This window comes from Canis aureus, chromosome 15 (genome assembly GCF_053574225.1).
Source record: "Canis aureus isolate CA01 chromosome 15, VMU_Caureus_v.1.0, whole genome shotgun sequence".
Lineage (NCBI taxonomy): Eukaryota > Metazoa > Chordata > Mammalia > Carnivora > Canidae > Canis > Canis aureus.
The window spans coordinates 3,926,803-3,940,731 of record NC_135625.1 but is presented as its reverse complement, the minus strand read 5'-3'; the positions used below and the strand labels follow the sequence as shown (position 1 = coordinate 3,940,731).

Here is a 13,929-nt window from a genome sequence, read left to right as displayed (position 1 = left end):
GATAAATAGTATCAGTTCTGACTTTGTTCTTCTTCAGACTTCAGGTCTCTTGTTTCCCCATATAAACATTAGAATCAATTTGTGGATGTCAATAAAAACCTTGCTGGTAGTTTGTTTAGGATTACACTGACTCCATATATAGATTGATCTGGGAAGAACTGACAGGATGACAATTCTGAGTCTTCTGATCCATGAACATAGAATATCTATCATGGATCCATGAACATGGAATATCCATGAACATGGAATATTATTTAGGTTGTTTTTCCCTTTCATTAGAGTTTTGTATTTCATTTTTGGGGTATTTATGTAAATGGTAATATGCTTTAAATTTCAAACTCTGGGATACCTGGGTGGCTCAGTGGTTGAGCATCTGCCTTCAGCTCAGGTCATGATCCTGGGGTCCTGGGATTGAGTCCCATATCAGGCTCCCTGCAGGGAGCCTGCTTCTCCCTCTGCCTGTGTCTCTGCCTCTTTGTGTGTGTCTCTCATGAATAAATAAATAAAATCTTTTAAAAAATTTCAAACTTCAATTGTTACTAGATGATTTAAAAGAAAGATATTAACTTTTGTATATTACTTCATGTCCTGCATCCTCAAGATCATTACTTATTAGTTCCAAGGGTTGACAACTCTGGGATTTTCTACATAAGCAGTCATGTCATCTGCAAAAATGGTTTTTATTTCTTCTTCCAATATGTATACTTTCCATTTCTTTTTCTTAACAAATTACCTAGGACTCCCACTACTGTGTTGAATAGGAATGGTAAGAGGGTACATCCTTGCCTTGTTCCTGATCTTAGTGAGAGGGCATCTGATTTTCACTACTAGGTATGGTGCTAGTTGTAGGTTTTTTGGTAGGTGCTCTTTGTCAGGTTGTAGAATTTCTCTCCCATATCTAGTGTACTAAGAGTTTTTAATCATGAATGGGAGTTGGACTTTGTCAAATGATTTTCTGTATCCATATGATCATGTATTTTTTTCTATTTTAGCCTGCCGATGTGACAGATTAATTTTTGAATGTTGAACCAGCCTTGCATAAATGGAATAAATCTCACTTGGTCATTATGTATAATTTCTTTTATAAATGTTGAATTCAACTTGCTAATATTTTATCTTGGACTTTTTCATATGAGTTATTAGATGTATCAGTCTTTAGTTTTCCTTTTTTGTAGTGTCTTGTTCTGTTCTTGGTATTAAGTTAATGCTGAACTAAGAATGAGTTAGGTTGCATTTCCTCTATTCTTATTTTGAAAGTTATAGTAGAGAATTGGTATAATTTCTTCTTTCGATTTTTTAGTAGAATTCACTAGTGAAACCAACTGAGTCTGGTACTTTCTCTTTTGAAGGTCATTAATTGATTATATTTCTTTAATATTTGTAGGCCACTACAAATCTATTTCCCTTTGTGTTGGTTTTGTTAGGTTACATCTTTAAAGGCATTTTTCCATTTCATCTAAGTTATCAAGTCTGTAGACCTAGAGTTGTAGATAATATTTAGTGTTCATGGGACCAACAGGGATAACCTCTCTCATGTCTGGATTCTAGATTTTTAATGTTTTCAGGTCCCTGCTTCAGTCATATTCAAGTCATCTCCAGATCATTTTCCCATTATATTAGCCACACTAGTTTTACCTGCTTATTGTCCAAATAGCTTTTGCTTCACCTATGTCTTGGTCATACATATTTTTTATTAATACAGAAAAATAGCTGGTATAGCAAAACTAGTTGCTCTCTAATAACGTTATCAAGAATCAAGACTTTATTAGCTGATGTATTAGCTATGGTTTGAAATACTGTCTGGCATTTTGGGGGTGATTTTTTTTTCCTTCATTATGTTTTTTATCAGCATAAAAGTCTTGAGATTTGGGTGTATCTGTGATTATGGGACCATTCCAAAAACTTTGAAATGAATACTCAACACCACCTGAGGTGGTGGCTTGGAGAAAACAGGACAGAAAAAAATGTAGAATTGAGAAACTATCTATACCAAGATAATTTTAACTTATTTTTTCTAATAATCAGTTGTGTTTCTAGGTATTGCACATAGAAGGGAATATAATACACTCCTCTGTTGTGCTCTGGGCCCCTACATGATCAGTTTACATTAACAAGCCTGTATTATGGGCCACTCCAGGACTGCTACAGTGGGTGCTCGAATAGAGTTTCCAGGGCTGTTATTTGGAGGCTCTGCATACATGAACCCAATACTCTTGTCTTCCTTTCATTAAATTTACTCTAATTTACTACTGATGTTCCTAATGTCCACACTGAAAGAAAGAGAGTCAACCCTGAGCCCCAATTTGGCATGAGATGTCCAGCTCTTGGGTGAAAATCCACTACAGTGGAGTCCTTCTACCTGTAAAATGGTTGTGACTTATTTTGAATGGAGAAGAAATGTGTTCTGGATATTGGTTTGCTTTTCCCTGCTTTAGGACCTCAGTCACCAAAATGATCCGAGAGTTCACTGTGATTCCTCCACCAATATGGAACCCACATCACACTGAGTCAGATCAAAGGATCCATTTTATAGCAAAGTAAATATTTTTGTGGGTACTGGGACAACTGAATGCACCATTGTTTTCACACACTGGGCCACCCAGAGGTGGCTGGTCTGGAAAGGGATGGACTGTCTTGTAGATGGCACAGCTGAGGTTCACAGTTGAGAGATGACATCCTACAAGGATAAGGCCTTTTCCTCTGAGATGCAATATATACTCTAACCCAATGACTACTACGTGGTCACCATTTGGTGTGGGATGCACAATAGGTAAATTGTATAGTTCTGGGACTCGATAATGTAAGTAGGTGTGGGTCTGCTGATGTCACTCCTAGTGAACAGGCTGGTGTAATTGTTCTTACTGCCTCTCCACCTCTGGACTCTGCAGGTTATCTTATTCCTAAAGAGAACCAGGAAACATAGTTAGAGCCCCTGGACATGACATGACTCCTCAGGAACACTGGACTTGTACAAGTAGAGACCAGCAGGCAGAGAGAGGTCACTTTCCTGTCAGGGGTAACTGTCACTGATGATCAGGAGGAGACAGGGTGCTTTTATAATGTGTGATTGGAGGGAATATGTTTCACATAAGGGTGATTTGTTTCAGCATCTCTTAATACCCCTTCTCCAATTTTAAGTGTAAGTAGAGAAATGGCATATCCATGGCCTGTGAATACCATAGTTACTAGGGGATTAGAATGCTCATGATGAAGGTCTAGAACAAAGTGTGAGTTTCCTTACCAAGGCCCCATAGATAGAAACTGTGTATGAGGGGACTTGAGAAAGGAAAGCAGAGCAAGAATGATATCAGCTAGACCTTGGGACAAGATACAGGTGTGGGAGACACATTTCATCCTACTGACTATTTTAAGTTGCCCTTGGGAAGAAAGGCACAGCAGAGTCTTGCTGCTCCCAGGGATCTTAAGGAAAAGTAGATGTGAATGGCTCAAGGGATGGATGATAGTTGGCATTGTGATACATGTCCACATCTCACTTCTGGAACTTCAGTCTTATTCACTGAATGGTAGGGAGCTCTTCTGGCCGACAGGTCAGACATTAGCTCCTTCTGGGGATTGCTCTCCTCTGAAGAGAGTTGTATTGTCAGCTGGCATCCACTGGCTGCACCCTATAGGGGTATGCAGGGTCTCCCCTCTCACCTGATATCCAGGTAACTTTAATGGACTACCTCAGCTTCAAAGTTCCCTAAGTCATACCTGAGTTGTTTAGTAAAGGTTCAATGCAGTCCAAACTCCCCTTGTACCTCAAACTCTTCTTCCTGCACTGGTATTGACACAGGAGCACACATTGAAGAACTTTTTGTGTTCTGTTTTCTGAGTCTGAATCTGCTTCCCAGGGACCCTATCCAGGAATGATAGTGTTTTAAAAACTATCCAAAGAGCAACATCAGCAACATGGCAGGGTATACAGCTCCAAGCTCTAATTTCCTTAGAGAAATATTGAAAATATTGAAAAATAGCAGAAAACTGTCAGGATCAAATTTTCGGAACTCTAGAGAACAGTCAGAGGTTTAAAGTAGACAAGTCAACACTGAATCAGGGAAAATGTGACTTGAAAATGATAGAAAATCTCTGAAATGTTTCTACTTGCTCTTGCCCCATACGTTCCCCTAGGTGGCAGTTAATTCTGGAATACTAGCATTAACTAGGGAACAGAGATAAAGGCATATAAATGGAGGCAAAAAAAAAGCCAACAGATAATGGGTATTATCATCATTGTGTCTTCAGAGTCCCTAAATGAAGTTGAAATCTACAAAAATATATGTCTTCCTCCATTCCACAAAACCACCAGCATGCATCTGTTTGAAAATGCAGCAACAAACAGAAGACTATTGCCAAGTTGCTTTCCAATAACATGATGACTTCATTCCTAAAATTTGTGTCATCAAATATGATGAAGCATCAAATATGCTTCAAAAATATGGTTTCCAATTGTAAAAATGCATCTCATCAACTGGATGCACATGGGCCTATAGAGTCATTAAATTCTTATTGATAATTCAAATCATTCTGCTCTTTCTCTGTTGTGAGGACTAAGGAATATCCTCACAGGTGTGTTTTGTTCCTATCACTGTATATTAAAAAATGTTGATTAATTTCTTCCTTGAGATTATTTTTTTATTATGTTTATGCTTAGAAAGGGTTCATCCTACCTCAAGAAAAGTTAACTATCCCATCATGTTTTTAGAAATAAGTTAAATATTCATGCAGAATATTAAGAGTCTTCACATTTATACTACATTGTTGGCTATATAAAGAGCTATTCTTACTCTATTAAAACATTATTTAGCATATCTCAGTAAAATCTTAGAAATTTCTACATGCATAGTTTCAATATTTTTTCTTAATGTTTTTATTAAGGTTTGATATTTTTCTCTGATATTATAAACGAGAATAGAAGAGTAGATACAATTAAAACAAATTATCACTGGTATATAATGAAGTTATTGGTTTTTGCATCTTTATTTTTTATTAGGTCCTATTATTAAAATATCTAATTAGTTTTAAAATTTTAGCCAATTTCTAAGTCAATGAGCATCATGTCAAAATTATGATAAATGTGTCTCTTTCCAAACTTTTTTTCCTGATGTATAATAAACTCGGTCCCTAGCTAAAAATTCAACACTACAAACTATAGAGGTAATAGTCATAATTATTTTATTCTTTAATGAGAATTGAACTTTATGTTACATTAACTCTAGCTCCAATGGAGGGAAAAATTAGCAGGTTAAGGAAGCATCATCCTATACCTAATATATAATATGTTCTTAAAATTTAAGAATAATGTGTGGGCACCCAGGTGACTCAGCTGGTTAAGCATCTGACTCTTGGTTTTGGCTCAGTTCATGATCTCACCACCCTGGGATTGGCTCTGTGCTCAGCCAGGAGTCAGCTTCAGATCCTCTCTCCCTCTCCCTCCCTCTCCTTCCCATGCTGTCTCTCTCAAATAAATAAAATCTTTTTAAAAAAATAAGAATAATGTCAGAATTTGTGGAATGCCTTTACAGAAACTATGGAGGCATTTTCTTTGCTATTAGTGTGTTTTTGAGATGCGCTATAATAGCAATTTCCTAAGTGAAACCATTCTGGAAATAAAACCTGCCTAGTGCGATGAATATGACTTTTAGAGTTAGATACATAAACTCAAGTTACAATAATAGCTAAATGTTTAATCTAAACTTGCTTCTTTCATTTAGGCAATGTTATCTAAATATTGTGGTGTCATGATTTTGAGGCTTGTTAAAATTAGTTACCTTTAGTGTTTCTCTCTGACTTGAATCAGATCATGTATTTTGGGAATTATCTATTCAGTTAACATTTGAGAAAAGTTGTCTGTGAAACCACACGGGTGGGCACGAAAGCCTTGGGAAGATAATTTAAAGTAGGAAGAGGAGAAGGAGGAATTGTGGATTTGAAGATGGAGGACTCTAGGCCTACTGAAAAGAACAGAACAGTCATTTAAAAAGAACAGAAATAAATGTACTGGGCTGTGCCAACAAAGGGACCAGCATCCCTAGGGGAAGGCTCATGAGTGGGGGCTGATGAGAAGTGCATTGTGGCGACGTGTCAGAGGGGTCCAAGGATGGAGAGTGACCCAGGGACCTGAGTACTCATCTGCAGTGATGTTCTTTATACTGTAAGTGAAGCTATTACTCTTCTGCACTGATACTAAAAATGATCTTGCAGCAAAATACTCGTAAAAGGAAAAGAAGTTCTCCCTAAAATTCTATGTGAACAAAAGGAAATCACACAACCATGTGTAATCAGGCTTGTGGAGGGCTTATATTTGTGTCATTTTGCTTATTCGCCTTTCCTGTTCTGTTCTGCTCTGTTCTGTTCTATTTTACTTTTTTGCTTAGCTGCCTGTTTTAAGGTTTCTACAGGCATCATGTTTAACCTGTATCACAGGAGAATGCAGGAAGAGCTCTTAAAGAAGTGCCCTCTGTGCCTGGCCACACGAGGGATTCAGGGATGCTTGCAAAAGCCTCCTCTGTGGAGTGGATGGTTCCCAGAGTGAGGGTATGGTGTGAGAAAGCAAACAATAATTATGCACCACTGGTTGGGATTCTGTGCTGGGGCTGGGGTCATCTTCTGAGAGTGAGCAGAGATTGGGTGGTCTGCGGTGTGAGGGGAGGAGACACCACTGGGAATAGGTCCCACGAGGAACAGGAGAGTGAGTGGACCTAAGAGACACAGTGGGACTGCGTTGTTCCAGTGCTGAGGGGTCTGCGGCTGATGATGGAGAATGTGTCATGGGGACGGTCTGCTTCATGGGCCCGTCTTCTCCAGCAGTGTCTGGCTCTGGGCTCCGGGCGAGGGCACTATCAGACAGTGGAGAAACACGTTCAGCTGCTAGATTGTAAAATGAGATTGCCGAGAACACGTCCTGGGGCTTCCTTGGAAATTAAATGAGATCATGCTACCTGAATGCTTATATCACTGCCTTCTACCTTAAAACTACGTGAGTTAATAGGTAATGAATTGTATTCCTAAGCCAGTGTTCTCACAGGCACGCGTGAGCACATGCACACCCCCCCCAAATAAATATCTATACATCAATAAAGTAGGTAGACTTATATGCATACATTTCATAAAGTAGGATTTCACTGATGCTTTAACATCCAACTGTTCCTATATCGCTTTGCTTCAAATCCCTAGTCCCCTCATTATAAAATTCATTTATTCTTATTTTTGGCATCTTTTCATCTCCCTTGGTTCTAGAACTAAGTTATTTCATTCATTCTTTCCAGTAGTTTTAATTATTACTCAAGTGGTAGTTTTTTTCCTGTTTTCAACATCATTTATTTGTATTTTAATCTTGTTTTCTTCATCCTGTTTTGTTTGTTTCAACTCAAGTTCTTGTAATGAATCCTTATGAATGAGTCTTTATTTATTTATTGATGTTTCATCGGATGATTGGTGTTATCTCTGAGTTATCTCTGATAATATTGGCTGAGTCTAGATACCCAGTATTTTTTTAAAAGATTTTATTTATTTATTTACTTATCTACTTGTTATTTATTTATTTATTTATTTATTTATTTATTTATTTATTTGAGACACACAGAGGCAGAGACCCAGGCAGAGGGAGAAGCAGGACCTCTGCAGGGAGCCCAGTGTGGGACTCAATCCCCGACCCTAGAATCACGCCCTGGGCTGAAGGCAGATGCTCAACCACTGAGCCACCCGGGTGCCCCTAGATACCCAGTTTTAAGGAACGTTTTTACCTTTGTGACTCTTTTAATTGACCTATGGAATTCATTCTTGGCAGCACTGTTTTCAAAGGTGCTATGCATAAGTGTTCTGACTGGAAGCCCATTGTAATGAATAGAGACAAATACAAATCAGAACAATGTAACTATCATGACTTCACCCCAAAGATAATTCCTGCTGGTATTTTTGGGTATGTCTTTGGAGACTTTGGAAAACTCCCAGATTGATGGGGCCGGAAACCAGATGGCACAGAATTGCCAAGACAGTTGACAGCATTTCTGTGTTTATATTTCTGTGTGTATCTAAGTACACATTTTAATGGGAATAGCACAATGTATATCAGGAAATCTATACCTAATTTTTGTTGTAGAAGTTCATAATGTTGGGTTTTTACTCAAACTTTAAACCTAGTATTTACTCACCATTGTTTTTTTTCCACATGTTTCTGGAGGTGGGCATTTCCACCTTCTGGTTGTAAATTATGGTTTACTTAAAACCCATTTAGATGGGTTGATTGTACTGGACCTCTTCCGCTCTCTCTCACTGATCAATGATTTTGTGATCAAGTAGTTTTTGTTCTCTATTATCACCTTGAATTTGACACATTAGGAAACAGAATGAGAAGAAATCAATTAGGATCAGAGAACAGGACTCCTCTCCTTTGCTTTTTTTTTTTTTTTTTTTCCCTGGGTAATTGCTTTCAGAGGCTATGCTTACAAACGCTGGCTGTCGCTACATCTTGCAGATCAAATGCTAAATAAACTACACTATAATTTTGCAACCCTTTTTTTATTAACATATTTCAGTGTTACCTTTCAACACCTCTTCTTTACTTTCTCCAACTCCCCATCTATCAGAATTGCAGGCAGGGGGCCTGTGTGTTGTGAGAACATTAGTCTGTGTGTAGGATTCCTTTTGTGGCTGTGTTAATGAAATGTGGGCAGCCCACATTGGAAAGAACTATTTCTCTCTCTAAAGTTTATATTCCCTTAAACAATATAGAAACAAAATGTCAAAGTATCTTCTGAAGATATTGATCATTATTTTTCTTTTAATTTTCTTTATTTTGTAGGGAAGGAAAAATTTTCCCTTTCATCTTTGGGGTTCTTAGCTGAGGTATTAACATATATACTTCATGTGTACATGGCAGATGAGAGGGAAAAATGAGTAAATCCCTAAGGTGGCTTACAATTCAGGCATAAATGCCATCTTTATAAGGAAAAGGGGAAGGGACGTTGGTCTTCTAGGGGAGAGGAAATCATTTTCAGGAAAGTTGAATGGGCCCTTGTAAAAATAGTAGGGAGGTGTGATAGTCTGTGAGACAGTATATATGGGTGTGGTATTGACTTCTAGGGTCCTCTCCTGTGACAAGAGTCAGTCCTTCCTGGTTGATGACACTCCTGGGAGGTGGTTTATGGCAACTGAGTTATTTTTGAAGGATCTGTCTTCAGACAGATAAGGGAGTTCAGAGAAAGCCTCTCCCTGCATTGGTGTTTTTTAAAGTGCCTGAGGCTCAAAATAATCAGTGTACCAAAGTTGTATATTTTGGGGAAGTATATCCTGAACTCCTAGAATTGCATTTTGGGGTGGCATATTATTCTGCTACTCCTCAATTTCTGAGTTCCAAGCATGTTGAGTGGGGGTGGTGAAGAGTGTGGAATGTGGAATGCTAGTCCAAAAAATTGTTTTCCAATACAAAATTTAATTGTACAAGACCTGTTTATTTCTTGCTTTAAAAGAAAGCAGAGGGACGCCTGGGTGGCTCAGTGGTTGAGCGTCTGCCTTTGGCTCAGGGCGTGATCCTGGAGTCCCGGGATCAAGTCCCACATTGGGCTCCCTGTATGGAGCCTGCTTCTCCCTCTGCCTATGTCTCTGACTCTCTGTGTCTCTCATGAATAAATAAATAAAATCTTAAAAAAAATAAAGCAGAATGTTTAGTGGTAATAAATTTAACTTCCTATGGGAATAAAGCCAGATATTTAAAAGCAAAGTAAATACCTTTCCCCCTCTGTAGGTTGCCCTTTAGTTTTTTTTGTTGTTGTTGTTTGTTCTTTTGTTTGTTTGTTTATTTATTTATTTATTTTTGCCCTTTAGTTTTGTTGGTTGTTTCATTCACTGTGTAGATGTTTTTATTTTGATCAGGTCCTAGTAGTTTATTTTTGCTTTTGTTTCCCTTGCCTAAGGAGACATATCTAGAAAGAAGTTGATACAGCTGATGTCAAAGCAGTTCCTGCCTCTATCTTTCAGGAATTTTATAATTTCAAGTCTCACATTTAAGTCCTTAATCCATTTTTTCATTATTTTTGTGTATGGTGCAAGAAAGTGGTTCAGTTTCATTCTTTTGCAAGTTGCTGTCCAGTTTTCCCAATACCATTTGTTGAAGACACTTTTTCCCATTGGATATTTTTTCCTGATTTGTAGAAGATTAATTGATCGTATATCCTTGAGTCATTTCTGGATTTTCTATTCTGTTCCATTGATCTATGTGTCTATTTATTCATGCCAGTACCATACTGTCCTGATAATTACAGCTTTATAATATAGCTCAAAGTCCAGAATTATGATGCCCCCAGCTTTGATTTTCTTTTTCAAGATTGCTTTGGCAATTTGGGGTCTTTCATGGTTCCATACAATTTTAGGATCGTTTGCTCTCTTTCTGTGAAAAATGCCATTGGTATTTTTATTGAGATTGCATTAAATGTATGGGTTACTTAGGGTGGTATAGGCATTTTAAAAATATTTGTTCTCTCAAGCCATGAGCTAATATTATGCTATGTGTTTAGTAATTAGGATACAAGTACAAACTTTAAAAAAAAATAAAAGCAAAGCCAAAAAAACTTACAAGTGCTGGTAGGTGTCTAATTAAAACTAATAAAAATAAGACAGTTAACAAATAATGTGTACTTAGTTTTTACAACAGTTTCATGAAACTGCAATTTTTACCTCCATGTGGACTGAACGACTTTTCTCTGCTACACATACTATTTATTATTAACTGTTTGTATTTCTGGCAAGTCTGGTCTACTCAGTGCCCCTTATGATGGGGAGTGGGTAGGGATGCTGTTGATGACTCTGCTATATAACTACTTGTCCTATTTATAATGCAGGCTCTACTAAATTATATCTTGCTTGGGCTAAGTGAAATACTTAAAATTCCCTTAAAAAAAAATAAAAGCTTCTAGCCAACAACACAGTGTGTTGTTCCGTGTCAGAATGATGAAATGAGCCACTTCAAATAAAAATGCTGGCCACAGCAAGCAGGTGCAGCGATGTGCTGCGTGCGGCCCACGGGGTCAGCATCACAGGGAAGTAAACTCCACAATGTCTTCAGAATAGCTGAGAGACGCAGTGATTGCAGGAACCAGAAAGAGAGAAGAGATTCTGTAAGAGAAAAAAAAAGACCACAACATTATCCCCTCCAGATTGAAATCCATCACAACTCAGGAAGTAGCACAGTAATTCGGTTTATGGTTTATGAGATTAGGTGATTTAAACTTTTTATATCTCAGTGAAACCTTAGAAGTGTATCATATCTAAAAAGATTTTTAAAAATCGTGTCACATAATAATGAAGTGCTTAAAACGGTACTTAGGAAACACTGAGAACATGGCCCTCGTCAAAGATAATTAGGCCACAATGAACACTTCAAGGCTCCAGTGAAGCAATAGTGAAACGATAATTCCTAATTATGAAAGGTGTGTCGTAAAGGTATAGCGCAGTGTTACCATTGTAGAGGTGTGGTGAGAAGTGCCTTGGACTGTACTTTTCTGCCATTACTGATCAGTATACAAGGCACGGGTAATCTCAGAATGGCCCACATGCAGCTAGATTTTTCTTTTTTTTTTTAATTAAGTTTTTTAATTCTGGTATGATTAACATACAGTGTTTTATTAGTTTCGGGTGTACCGTATAGAGATTTGACACGTCTGTACAACACCCGGTGCTCATCACAAGTGCACCCCGTTATCCCCATCACAGTTTCCCTCACCCCCACCCACTTCCCCTCTGGTAACCATCTGTTTGTTCTCTGTAATCAAGAATCTGTTTTTCTGGTTTCCTCTTTCCCTCTCCCCCACTCCTCTCTTTCTGTTGCTTGTTTTGTTTCTTAAATTTCACATATGAGTAAAATCATATGGTATTTCTTTCTCTGATTTATTTTGCTTACCATTATAGTCTCTAAATCCATCCATGTCCTTGCAAATGGCGACATTATTCTTTTTATGACTGAATAATATTCCATCATATATGTATATATACCCAATTTTGTTTATCAATTCATCAATCATTGGACAGCTGGGCTACTTCCATAACTTGACTAGTAGAAATAATCCTGCTATAAACATAGGTGTGCATGTATCCTTTTGAATTAGTTTTTTTTTTTTTTGTACTTTTTAGGTAAATATCCAGGTATTGTGATTGCTGGATCATAGGGTATTTCTATTTTTAATTTTTCGAGGAACCTCCTTACTGATTTCCACAGTGGCTGCACCAGTTTGCATTTCTACCAACAATGCAAGATGTTTCCCCTCCTCCACATCATCACCAATACTTGGCTCTTGTGTTGTTGATTTTTTTTTTTTTTTGTGTTGTTGATTTTAACCATTCTGACAGGTGTGTGGCGGTATCTCATCATAATTTTGATTTGCATTTCCCTGATGATGAGTGATGCTGAGCATCTTTCCATGCATCTACTGGCCATCTGTTAGATTTTATTTTCTTGAATGCTGTGGTCTAAGTGTTTGTGTCCCCCCAAAATTCATATGTTGAAATCTTAATTCTCAAAGATGATGTTATTAGCAGGTGGGGCCTCTGTGAAGTGCTTCTGTCATGAAAGCAGAACCCTCATGAATGAGATTAGGGCCCTTTCAAAAGGACCTCAGAGCTCTCTAGCTGTTTCCACCATGTGAGGACACAGTGAGAAAGCATCAGCCATGAACTAGGAAGAGGACCTTCATGAAAACGTAACCATGCTGGAGCCTTGTTCATAGACTTCCAGGGTCCAGATTGTGAACAATGAATTCCTGTTCTTTATAAGATAACAGGATTTGGTGTTTTATTATAGCAGTGGATAGACCAAGAGAGAACATCATTACAGGGAAGTGGGAGTGCTGGGGTAACACACACCTGGAAAGGTGGAAGTGGCTGGCTTCAGAAGTAGATGATGGATAGAGGCTGGTTTGGAGGTGCCTGCTGGGAAAACCCCTCATTGCTGTCCATGGACCATTATCAGAGATTCTCATGGCCAGTCAGGAGAGGAGTGCTGTAGAGAGAGCTTTGATCTTCCCAGAGAATACCTAAGTGGTCATGAATGGAATGTTAGTACAAATAGGGACAATAAATGCCATTGTGATGAGGTCTCAGATGGAGATAAGGAGCGTGTTACTGGGAACTGGAGGAAAGGTGATTTTTGTCATGAAGTGCCAAAGGACTTGTTCATGCCCTAGCATTTTCTATAACTTGTGAGCAATGATAATGGATATTTGGCTGAGGAAATTTCTAAGAAGAGTGTTAAAAGAGCAGCCTTGCTCCTCTTGAATGCCTACAATAAAATGTGAAGTGAGAGAAATGACTTAAAGATGGAATGGTTCACAAAGGAAAAGCAGAAATTTAAAATTTGGAAAATTCTAGCCTCTTCATATTGAAAGAAATAAGAGAAAAAAAAAAAAAGAAACAAGAAAATGCGTCCAGGAGAGTGCAAGGGTGTGTGGCCAGACAACTGTTTGAGGAGCTTAGTCAGCTGTCTAAACTAAAGCCCAGCCAGTCATTAAAGTAAACTAGCCAATACCATTTGCTAGCTACTTTTTGGATATTCTCTGGGCTGTCACATCACAGTCTTGGGGTAAAGGAAGAAATGGCTTAAATTAGAAATCCTGACAATTTTGAATGTTGGTGAGGACGTGGAGGATTTAGACCTATAATTATGTTTGGGTGAGAATGTAAAATGGTACAATCAATGATCTCAATCAGTTGATTGAGACTTTCTTCAAGTGTTGCGCTTACACCTCCTCTGTGACTCAGCCATTCCATTCATAGATATTTAGCTAAGAGAAATTTAATCATATTTTTACCAAAAAAAAAATTGTACACAAGTGTTCATAGCAGTTTTATCCACAATAGTAAAAAACTAAAAACAGGAACAAAGAGTTAAATTTGCATCATTTGGTAAGTGGGTAAACAAAATGGGATATATTTGAACGG

At 37.9% G+C, this 13,929-nt stretch overlaps 1 long non-coding RNA gene across 5 annotated transcripts; it reads right to left on the bottom strand.

The window, feature by feature from the left end:
* Positions 1–1,410: 1,410 nt before the first annotated feature.
* On the bottom strand, positions 1,411–13,030 carry LOC144284216 (uncharacterized). Of its 5 annotated transcripts, none has more exons than XR_013352563.1 (5): positions 12,856–13,030; positions 9,730–11,112; positions 8,154–8,321; positions 3,715–3,859; positions 1,411–2,900 (listed from the first exon to the last, which is right to left on the bottom strand). It is a non-coding gene; the product is annotated as an uncharacterized LOC144284216 (long non-coding RNA). The 5 variants fall into 5 exon arrangements; XR_013352562.1 differs by having other exon boundaries at positions 3,762–3,859; XR_013352561.1 differs by lacking the exon at positions 3,715–3,859 and having other exon boundaries at positions 1,767–2,900.
* Positions 13,031–13,929: the final 899 nt, after the last annotated feature.